A 12,489-nucleotide genomic window follows, 5' to 3' on the forward strand; every position below is an offset into this window, starting at 1 on the left:
CTTAGATTCAAATGAAATGGCTAAGAAAGCTTCTACTCCTATCGAAATAGTATATAAACCCGAATTTGATATTCCTAATTTTTCTTTGGGAATTTCAACACGAAACTGCCATTATTCTTTCGTTAAAAAAGAATTAACGATCCTAGGCGTTCACGATTATGTTGATTCGAAGAGTAAACAACAACAAAAAGTGAAAAAGGTTTCTCAAATGGAGAAACAAAAGAAAAAAGGTTTCTGTTGCTAATGTTAAGGGAAAAAATTGCTAAAGCCAAACATAATGTGGATGAGGATGATGATGCCTTATATTTTCGGCATATTTAGTTCATTTTTTTTTTTTTCGTTGCGAATCCGTTAATTAACCAGATCTATTTTTATGTGCATTTTAAGTATATTTTCTCTTATTATTTTTTTTCACATGTTTCTTCGTTAAGTCGTGTTTATTGTTCTTCACCATAACTTTTTAAGATTTTTAAGTATATTCGTGTGTATTTTGTTGACAATTACGGATCCGTAAGTAAAATTTTTGATCATTTTTTCGGTTGTGGTGTGTATGTGGCGACCTTTCTGAATACTTGAGCTCACATCCCAACCGAATTCGATAAATTGGCACCGTATGAGATACGGTGCTTTTATGCGACTATGCATGGGATAAGTCAAACAACAATGCATCAATAAATGAGCAACCTCCAAGACCAATTAGACCACAAAGAACATTACGATGCGCTTAAACAAGATCTTGATTAGGCCACCAAGTCTTTTGTGTTTTTGATTTTCATGTTGAACAATAGCGTAGTTGGTTGCGACTTTTGTTGCTGTTTTTTAATTTTGGACATATCGTTTCATGTGCAAAGAATGTTTTTTAGGATGATTAATGTTGAACACCACCTTATGGTTTTTATATTGTTGTTTCTTTCAAGTATGTTATTTTTTTTTCAATGTATACATTCCATTTTTCATTTTCTGTGAAATGTATTCATTTAACAAAGCAAAGATATCTAACCCGATTAAATACGGTTAAATATACATAAAATATATCCGATATATTTCATAAGTCCATTTTTTAATGTACGGTGGTGTTACAAAAGTTAAAATTTCATCTAAATACACTTCAAATATATGTAAAAAATATATGAAATATAGTTAACCGAAAGATTTATATACTAGATCGACAAAATGCAACTAAAATATAGCCCAAATATATACGAAAAACAAATATTAAAAAAAAAATTCACAAGGCGAGTTTAAATTTCGCTATGCCCCCAACGGCATACACTTGTGAAGGAAAACCGGCATTACTTATGCCTTATGGGCGTACTTGGAGGTATAAGTATGCCGGTCCGCATAACTTGATAATTCCACAAGTTTATGAAAAGTTTGTCCATTAAAAGTATGCCCCCACCGCATAAATTTGTAAAGGAATTACCAAAGTTATGCGGGTACCGGCATCTTTTATACATATGGGCGAATTGGCAATTAACTTTGATAATTCCTTCACAAAGTTATGCGGTCCAAAGATAAAAGTTTGCCCATTAAAAGTATGCCCCCAGCATAACTTTGTAAGGAATTATCAAAGAATTTGGACCCGATACCATTCCCTTAACTAATCATTGAATCTTTTATTTTTGGTTAAAAATATGAATGTACTTTTTTGAATTCAAATTTTTTTGAATTTGTGTAATTTTTTGAATGAGATATGGGATCGGATATGGAATGGGATGATATTTGCGTGAATCTGAACAATAAAAACTCGATTTTAATTTAAATTGAACATATTTTGTTTCCATAAATATAAAGAATTTCGGTTATATTTTCCGCTATATTTGCCATATTTTAGTATACCAAATACTATAGAGACATCTAATTAATAAATATATAACATGTAGTTATAGGTTGTTAGAATTAAAAAGTATGTTTATGAAAAATTTACTTAATTTTTGGGAAATATACAGAGACATACAAAAATTTATATTTACCCTAACTTATAATAATATTGTTCAATTTTTGAAATATAACAACAAAATCTTTAATACATTGTAAGTATAACTTTAAACAAAACCCATAAAAGAAAATATAAATTCTGAAAATCTTCATTGGAAAATCGTTAGAGTTCTGTTCATTGCTAGTGCTCCTTCATTAGAGTTTTGCCAATTTAATTAGTTGCTGTTTCTTTGCCGGAATCTGTTGGAGTTCTCTCTCATGGCTTCATCAGCTTCTTTTTTCCATGTACTATTGTATGTCACTGTATATCATTGTAGATGCAACTTTAAAAATCTGTTTATTTTGGAGTACCAATATCCAAATGATCCTAAATCTTATCTATATTTGCTTGAATAATGTGAATAGAAACTTGGAATTAGAAAGACTAAGCTAATTTAGTTTGCTGCTTTAGTACCTTAGTCTCTAACATGAAAATAATTGTCTTCACGAAACTTTTGTATTGTCTTCAAGAAACTTGTCAACAAAAGAATTTAATTTAAGATTAGACTTTTGGAGCAAAATTAGGTGGGGTAAAGAGTGAGTCCACATCAAGAAGACTTGTGAGTGCTTGTCATTTTTCCTATGAAAATAATTGGATGGTAGTTGATGAGTCTTTAGTAGAAGTCACCGTAACTCAATAGCAAAGCCATAATAGAAAAAATTATAATTAACCTGGAAAAGCTAAATAGAGATTAGAGAGCATAATTCAAATTTATTACTTAAGTTAGGTATCTTCTTTTTCTTTTGTAAATAAGAAGCTTTCTTGCTAATCCAATATTGCAAAGAGCTTTTCACCGGAAAACCTTTTTAGGGGAATTGATTGGAAAATATTAAGGGATTTGTACACTACACAACATACTAATAAGCTCACAACAAAAAAGAATTTAATTTTTTTTTTAATAGATTTTAATAAAAGTGTGATATGTAATATGGTTAAGGTGTATATACTATACATTAATTGTACATGTATTCACTTAGGTTGTGTTTGGTACGGAGGAAAACATTTTTCGAAAAATATTTTTTAAATTTTCTTATGTTTGTGTTGACCAAAATGTATTGGAAACAGCTTCTTTAGGAAAACAAATTCCTTAAAAATGAGGAAAATGACTTTTTAAATTTTTAATAAGGAAAATAAGTTTCATAAGTAATATTTCATGCTGATTATCTACTCCTCACGCGCACAACGCCTTATCCCCAACCATCCCACCGCACATGTCCCTTATCCATTCGTATATTTAAATGTTCTTCGAATAAATTTTTTCTGCTTACTTAACAGACACTAAAAAAAAATAAGGTCACTTTTTTTTTCACGAAAACAATTTTTGTTTCCTTCATACTATCCATATGTCGAGATTCCAAAAGGATAAATCGGAAGAAATTTTTCAAACCAAGAATTCTGAAATTAAGCAATTAATTTTCAAAAATAGAAGTAGCGATTGCAAAAGTAAAATGTTTTACTTTCTTGTTTAAAGAGAGCTAATAGTACTACTCAACGAAGATAATAATTTCACTTTAGACAATTAATTTTATTCTTAATGAGATGATTATAGTCATACATATATCTATAAGTTGTTTTAAACCACAAGTTTCAAAAGTCTTTTGTTCATTCTTAAACTTCGTATTCAGTTAAATACCTTCACATAAATTGAGACAGGGAATATTGATCTAATATTAGAAATCCCATTGCAGGGAAATTTGAAAAGAACGTAAAAAACATACTGCCCGAACTATCAAGTCGATCTAATAGATAAAATACGGAAAAGGCTCAAATATGTCATCCAACTATCAGAAATGGCTCATTTATGCCACTCGTCAATTGTTTGGCTCATTTATGCCATCGAACTATAGGAAATAGCTCATTTATGCCATCGAACTATAGGAAGTGGCTCATTTATGCCATCGAACTATAGGAAATGACTCATTTATGCCACTCATCAATAGTTTGACTCATTTATGCCATCACCTGTTACCAAAATGACTCGTCCATGCCATATTTCATTAAAGCTGGTTTTACAATACCATACATGACACGTAACCTCCAACTAGATTATGGTTGTGGGTGGGTAAGGTGTATGGATCGGATTTTTTATTAATTTGTTATTTAAAATTGGGCTGGTTTAATTAAACAACGTAGGCCTCTAATTGGAGGCCACGTGTCATATCTGGTATTGTAAAACCGGCGTTAATGAAAAAGGGCACGGATGAGTCATTTTGGTAATAGGCGATGGTATAAATGAGTCAAACTATTGATGAGTGACATAAATGATTCATTTTCTATAGTTCGATGGCATAAATGAACCATTTCCTATAGTTAGATGGCATAAATGAGCCAAACTATAGACTAGTGGCATAAATGAGACATTTCCGATAGTTGGATGGCATATTTGAGCCTTTTCCGGATAAAATATCTCATAAGAAAATAAGCATTTTCCCACATGGATGACAACTCTTAAATATCCCTAAAGGCAAGCATTGAAATGAAGTTTGTCTTGAAATATGTACCCAAAAAGTCTTGATTTCTTTTGCCTTATTTGTTATACTAGTTCAAGCAGGCCCGTACTAAGCCCGGGCCCAAAGTCAAAAGTGAAAATTTCTAAATTCAGTTATAGCATAATTTGTATCACACTTTTCTATTGCATAATTAATTTATGGTAGTAGCACGTTAATTACGTTATGTCTTGTCAATAAATTCTTATAAGAATCAAAGTCTTAATCACATAATTGGAAAATCTTTAAAAGAAGACGATCTTTTGAAGAAGTTAGTTTGGAAGGGAATTAACAAATAATAAAGGCACACACATGTGATTAAATATTCTACAAACTAAAAAAATTTACATGAATTAATCATAACTCCATGAAGATCATAAATTGGGAACATTTGGCATTTTTATGAATTTGTGAGCATCTAATTTCTTTAGCAATATATAGAAATCGATTTCTTTTGGTATTTATTACTTTTTCACTATGAATTCCATGTGACAAGGATTTATGCTTGTTAAATGTGATGATTTAAGATTCGGAACTCAATGTTCTTATAAAAAATAGTGAACAATAAATAAGTATATTTTAATATAAAGACCAATTTATTGTTAAATTCACAAAGCTTCACATTAAACAATTGAAGATTCTATAAGTTGTTGTTATTAATTAGAGAACTTACAATGTTCTTGCGTGCAATACATGCTTTACTTAGGGTAACACCAACTATGAACGGAGTATTATTTCGTTATTAAACAATTACGACATGACTGAAAAACTTAGACGTAAATAAGGGTGAAGTTAATCAAATTTTCCTCCTAATTAATTTTGTTTAAGCGGCGTTTAAAATGATAAAATGACAGATAATTTGAGACAGAGAGAGTAGCTAATCATATTGTCCCTTCCTGCTTTTCATTTTTCGAAGACTTCAATTTTGAAATTTGTCTTCTTATTATTACTTTTTAAAAAATAAAATAAAAATTATGTTAGAGCATTATACCTAAGTTTATATTTTCAAAATAAAAAGTTAAAAAAAAAAAAAAAAGGAGCAGAGAATTTAAAAATAATTTCAGAATTCACCGGGTGGAAAATATCATCTCCAGATTAATGTTAAATCTCAAATGAATTCGTCACAATCATTCTTTTCCAATCTAGTTATCCATAGTGACGTGTGGGATTCGGTTTTCAGAAATTATAGGCATTTCTAAAGGGCCTTTTTTATATTTTACCAAATTGTATGTGGCAATTTAATAAAGTAGTAAAGTAGGGGTTTGAATATAAAAAGAAGAAGGTTTGGATTGCATATTTATGGAAAAGGGCCAAAGTAGATTATTTTACTCCAACACACTTTAGTTCGGTTTGGTTCTTTCGGTTATCATCTTTTTTAAAATGGTTCGGTTCGGTTTCATTTTTTCCAATCTAGTTATCCATAGTGACGTAATTAATATTCAGAAATTATAGGCATTGAAAGGGCACTAATTCATATTTTCAAAAGCAATAAAACATAAAGTAGTAAAGATAAATTGAAATAAAAAAACAAACATGTACCAAAAAACAAAATACTATAATCATGAAAAGATTAAAGTAGATTATATACATACAACACACTTTAGTAGTTTGAAAACACATAAAGGACATATATTAATCCTAGAAGAGAAATTTTAGTTACCTTTCTTTGAAATTAAGAGGATATTTGATTTTTTCAATATGAAGTAAGAAAATTGAGCACCATTGATACAAGAGATGCAAAAGAAGACATATATTAAAAACAGAGGAATAATATGGTATTTTTTTGTTTTGGTTTAAACTTACATATTTTTTTTTTTTTTTTGTGGAAAATTATTAAATTTGTTTTTGCGATTAAGTTTTCGGTTCGGTTTTATGAAACTTCGGTTCAAGATTCGGTTTTAAATTTTGACGATGGGTTCTAAAATAGTAATTTATATACTATTAAAATGCATTTCTTCATACAAATATAGTGTTCGAAGTTTCGGTTCGGTCAAACCTTTACGGTTCGGTTTTCTTTCGTTTTTGAGAATGAGATTTTAATCCATAGTGACATGAGGATTTAAACACCGTTAGAAATCTCTAGGCATTTCTAAAGGGCCCGAAAGTTTTTATTTTTAAGAATATAAATCACACATTTTAAGAAAGTGATTGCAATATATATAATTTAAAGTAGTAAAGTAGGGTAAATATGAAATATAAAAAAAACACATGCTTTAATCATGTCACTTTGAAAAAAAAGTTAGTTTGAGGGATTGCATATTTATGGAAAAGGGCTTCAAAACACATTGTTTTACTCTAACACACTTTAGTAGTTTGAAGCAATAAAGGACAAAGATAGGGGTAAATTTAGAAGAGCAAACTTTTTAGTTGGCTATGCTAGTTTTTGTCCAACCTGAGGACGACAAAAATCATTCGATCCTCCTTTATTACATATAGTAATAGTAATATGGATGGCCCCTTGACCAAAAATGGCATGAGCACCATTGAAATAAAAGAGATTTATAGAAGAGAAATTGCATATATGAATAAAAACAGAGGAATAATATGGTATTTGGATTTTGTTTTGGTTTAGTTTGTACAGTTTTTTTTTTTTTTTTTTTTTTGTGAAAAATTATTTAGTTGTGTTTTTGGATTAGTTTTTGACAAAGGCGGAGTCAAGATTTGAAACTTATGAGTTCAAGATTCCAACCCTTTTAAATTACTGGGTTCTAAAATAGTAATTTATATATACATATTAATATCCATCCCCATTTTTTGTTGTCAAAATCATATCCATTATATAGTGTTTGGAAGAAAAATCCAAGATTAGTGATTCCGTCAAACCTTTACCTTGCTCTCTAGCTTCCCTTGTTTTTGAGAATGAGATTTTGAAGAACGAAAAAAAATGTTATGAGTTTAAGTTATAAACACCGTTAGTATAATCTTTTTTACACCATTAGATCATCTTCTCCTGTTGATTTGTATTATTTTTAAGAATATAAATCACACATTTTAAGAAAGATTATCTATAAAGATTGACAATATATATAATTTAAACTCATTTGTGTTTTTTTTTTGATAAAAACCTAACCTTTGTTTTTTTTGTAAAACATTTCCGTTGATTTTTTTCAAAGAAACTGCTTTCAGATCAAAACACATGTTTTATGTTTTGTTACTTTGAAAAGTTTCTAAAAGATTATTCAAAATCCAAATTTTTTTTTTTTTTTGAAATTAAGATATTTAATGAAGGAAATTAATAAAAAAACAAACTAAACACTTGCACGAAATTGCTATACAACCTCCATTTAATATTTTGGGGTTATGACGACCCCACACTATTTTTTTGTGTATTATTAAAAAAATTTGTTCGGGTGACGGGACAAGCAAGTGAGCACATTTGGTCAAACGCGCAAGGGTGGAAAAGATTGTTAATCTAACGTGTTTATTTCAAGTCGATAAATACATTTGCAAGTCAATAAATTCCAAATATATCTTTCTTTATGTCATTTACTTTTTTGTCCATATCATGAAAAATATTTTTTTACCCTCAATTATATACAAAAAAAAATTTAACTTTGGTAGTTAGAAATCAAAGTGAAATGGGATCATTAGTTTGATGCTAATATCGACCCCGCAAAGTTGATTCTCACCTCAATTTGTGTGTCATTAAACTAATGTAGTTTAAAAATATTGAGCGCGATTAAGTTTTTCCTTCTTTTTTTATAACGTGTAAGCGTGTAATTCATTTAAGAATTTTCCCTTTAAACACAACAAGTGATCAAGCTGTGAGGGAACTGAAAGTAAAAGACATGAAACCTAACCTGATAACACTTTTTTTTTTTTGTCGTCTTTTTGACAACGTAGGGAAAAGAGTATGCATGAAACACATATTTTATTACCCTACCTGCAGCCCAAACTCAAGATATAAAAGTACTAAAAATATAATTTGTGAAAAAGATACTGAATGGGGAATACTAATGTCTCCTTTATGAAAAAAAGATTGTTAATCTACACGTGTTTATTTTAAGTCGATAAATACATATTTCAAGTCAATAAATACATAATTATATATCTTTACGTAAATTATTTCATTTAAATAAATTAATCTATACACATTAATGAACTTTTATGAAAAATATTTTTGCGCGTCTCGTGTTTACAACAAACCAGCCAAGCAATTTAACTTTGGTAGTTAGAAATCAAAGTGAAATGTATTGTGATCATTAGTTTGATGCTAATATCAGACCGGATGCGAATAAGTTTTTCATTCTCACCTCAATTTGTAAGTAATAACTAGGTCATTAAACTAATGTAGTTTAGTGTAAAATATTGAGCGCGATTAAGTTTTTCCTTCTTTTTTTATAACAAAAACAAAAAATTCATTTAAGATATACTCCAAAAGTAATATCAAACACAAAAAAATGAAAATATTGTAAGGACTGACAAAAGTGGGGTATGGGGAGGAGGATGTAAAATCAAACCAAAAAATTGACTTAAATAGAATAAAATTAGGACCTTTTCGAAGTAATTAAGAAAAAAAAATATGACCTGTATATCAAACACATATTTTGTATTATACCTTGAATATCCCATTTTTATTCTATTGAAGCAAATATTTATCAATAAATAATTCCATTATTATTTAATCTTCATTTTATCATCTCTGCATTATAATTCCAATTTTATTCATAAAAAAACGATTCCTAAGAGTACCTAAAGACGCAAAACACCCTCAAATTTAAATAAACCGTCTTATAATAATCGTGTGTTGTTATTCATCGTATAAACATTCATAAATTAGTAATATTTCCCATATGATTCTTGTATTATTATTCATTGCAAAACCATTTTTCCTATTATATGAGTAACTAGTTTGTGGATCAAATGCTCCTCACCAATAAGGGTGGTGTAGAGTGGTGGAGTGGTTAATTAGTAGTTAGTACTCCATCATCCTGAATCAAAGTCTCATGTTCGAGCCCTGCTAGCAGGTTTGGAGTCATTTTTGTTAGAGAGTGTTTTACTTCTCAACATGGGACTTCCTTGCGCGAATTCAAGTTTAATCGAACTCTAATATGAGTACCGAATACTGAGGGAGAAATCCGAGAAAAAAATTGCTCCTCCATGTTCAAGCTATAAATTAATTAAACCTTCAACTACTCCACCATTGATATATCCAATCAAATATTACTAGCTAGTTGTCATCTTAAGAAATTAATTCATGCACCAACAAGCAGTAAAGGATATTTTTAAGCCACAAAACTGTTCTAAAAAGAAGAGACACTTCCACTTCTTCAGGCCAAAATCACATGTGTTTAGTGAAAGTCTTCTCAATATTCAAGTTTTGGGCAAGTTTTTTTTTTCTATCCCTTTTTGCTCTTAGCTACATATTTAAGTACTCCTTTTAACATTATCCGTTAGAGACGCACATTGTTGCGCTTTAAAACAACATAAGCCCACATATAGGCCTCTTTTTTATATTTCCTTTTTATGACTGTGATATCCTGATCAGTACCTATTATCTTTCACCAATACACCGACAAACTTTGCGATAAAGCTCCAAAATATAATTTTTTGGACTTGTAATTGAAGATAATCACATATAAATTAGAGTCATTGAAAAATAGTCAAATTTTGGAATCCATGACACGGTCATGGTTGTTAAACTTAAAAAGGTGAAACTCCATAATAGGTTCCTGAACGAAAATCATGACAGTACCCTGAATTTTTCGCTTGTTTATGTTTGAAATTCAAATATTGTAGTCATGGTGTTTTCACATCAAAAGTGGACATTTTCAACGAAGTTTTAAACACTGGTTATTAATTTTTGAAAAATCGGTCCGAATAGCGGTTATGGTGTTCAACTTTTGGTAACTCTGTCTACCAAGATTTGATAGATAAGATAAAATCACCTAATTTTTTTTTGTCTCCACCGGAATTTTAACCAAAAAGTCCTCATAAGTCTCTTGAGTTTCAAACATTGTTAAAAAGTGCTATAATGATTTGATGATTGGAAATGCAACTAATCAAGTGCTGTATTAAAGTAACAAAATGGGGTCAACATGTTAATATAATATGATAATGAACGATGTTATTAAGGCACAAATAAGCCATGATTAGCTTTGTCCCGTTCTCTACTTCTTACACCTACATACACATCAAGTGCTTAATTGTGTGTGGCTATAATTATGATTTGGACCATTTATAAGTTTTTTTTCCTTAAGGAAGAGAACTTAGTTCTAATTAAATTCTTAATGATGATGGCATATGATAATGAAAATTATTAAAAAGCAGCCGACTTTGTAGGAAGTTAGCAATGGGATCCGCATGAAATTTATGGAAATGCAAGTTCATGATTGTTCTTGTTACATTAAAGTAGTTAATTGGAAGCAATTTATTTAATCGCAACTTATTGTTGCATGATGAAATTGAAATAACTAAGGATATGGAAATTTACCATTAACATCTACAACATTGTATAATAATATTGTTGGAATATAATCGAACTTATTGATCGATGGTACAGCTTGATCTCTATTTAATTTTGAGTTAATTTAAGTCTCACTAATGACTAACTAATAACCCAATGAAAATGGCCGGAATCCCATTCATTTCACTGCCATCGTTTACGCTACAAGTAATATAAAGTTTACTAAGCAAGTGGCTACCCTTGGAAAAACTTAATTTATGTGTTACAAAAAGACGTAATTTTTTTCCTAGCTTGGAACAATGTTAATAAATGATTGTTGAATATATTTGCTCACTTTACAATCCAATTTATTTTATGAAGTATATATCACATGCGATTCCTTATTGCTTGGAGGACCAAAACTAACTGCTGGAAAAACTCGGTATACTGTCTTCACTTTATCAGCCGACAATATATATAGTCGCATCGCAATTATTCCAAAGATGAGTCGCTTTCTTAAATAATCCCTTTTCTAAATGCAACATTTATCTTTTTAATCTATTCTTTCTTAAAGTAACATTTTACTTATCTGAGGACAACAATAGTCTTAAACAAGTTTGACTAAATTTCCTTTAAAGATATCTACTAAGTCCTTTTATTGTATCTTACAATGAAGTCTAAGTCAAACCACGTTGTTTAAGCACTTGGACATATGATAGCATTTAATTAACAGCCTCAAATTTGAATTCTAAGTTCACGGGACAGTACTAATATAAGCCATAGAGAAAGAGTCCACAAAATTAAAGCCTACATTTCAGCATAATTGTAAGGAAAAGCATCATGTTATGTCTTTTTAAACTGAAATGCTAGAAATGAATAATTTCATGGCATTTTTATGGATGCAGATAAATGTAAACAGATGCAAATAATCTTTTGAATGAACATCTCCTAGGTACAATAGCGGAACTAGAAATTCAAATAAGGAGATTAAATAAGAAAGCTAGAGCGTCGTATTTAAGATTTGAACTTGTGACCTAAAGTAATTTTATTACTATTTTACGACTACACTAGTTAGAATCTTTCCTTACGTTAAGAAACTTCAATAGTTCATATATAACTTAAAAATATCTTTTGACCTATCTGCGTAGTATATTTACTTGGTATAGGTTGATCCTCCTTGCCTCACTTTAGTTCCACCCCCAACCCAGATAGAAATTACAGAAAGCTTGAAATGGATGGGTTTTAATGCTATTTCCATATCCAAAATGAAGCAATGTTTGAACAACATTGTTTGGGTATGCTAAAACATATTGAAGCTAGAGGAAGAAACTAAATTTGAAGTTTGGAAGCCTTTGTTGCCAATTTTGAGGAGGGTTTAGATTGAAAACTTGAAATTGAAGAACGACAAAAGAGTTATAACCAACTTTAAACACTTTTATAAAATTTTACATAAAAAAATCAAATCAATGAGTGAAACTTTAGATAAAAACTTCATCCCATATATTTGAAGATTTTTGAAACTTCAAATTTGTGAGTCTTATGAACTTCGACTATACCTTAATAGGTATCCTCAAAGTGGTTGTCTGTGTACTTCTCCTAGCGGACAAGGTCTAACATTTAAGTGAAAAGAATATAGAGAC

This window comes from Lycium ferocissimum, chromosome 7 (assembly GCF_029784015.1).
Source record: "Lycium ferocissimum isolate CSIRO_LF1 chromosome 7, AGI_CSIRO_Lferr_CH_V1, whole genome shotgun sequence".
NCBI lineage: Eukaryota > Viridiplantae > Streptophyta > Magnoliopsida > Solanales > Solanaceae > Lycium > Lycium ferocissimum.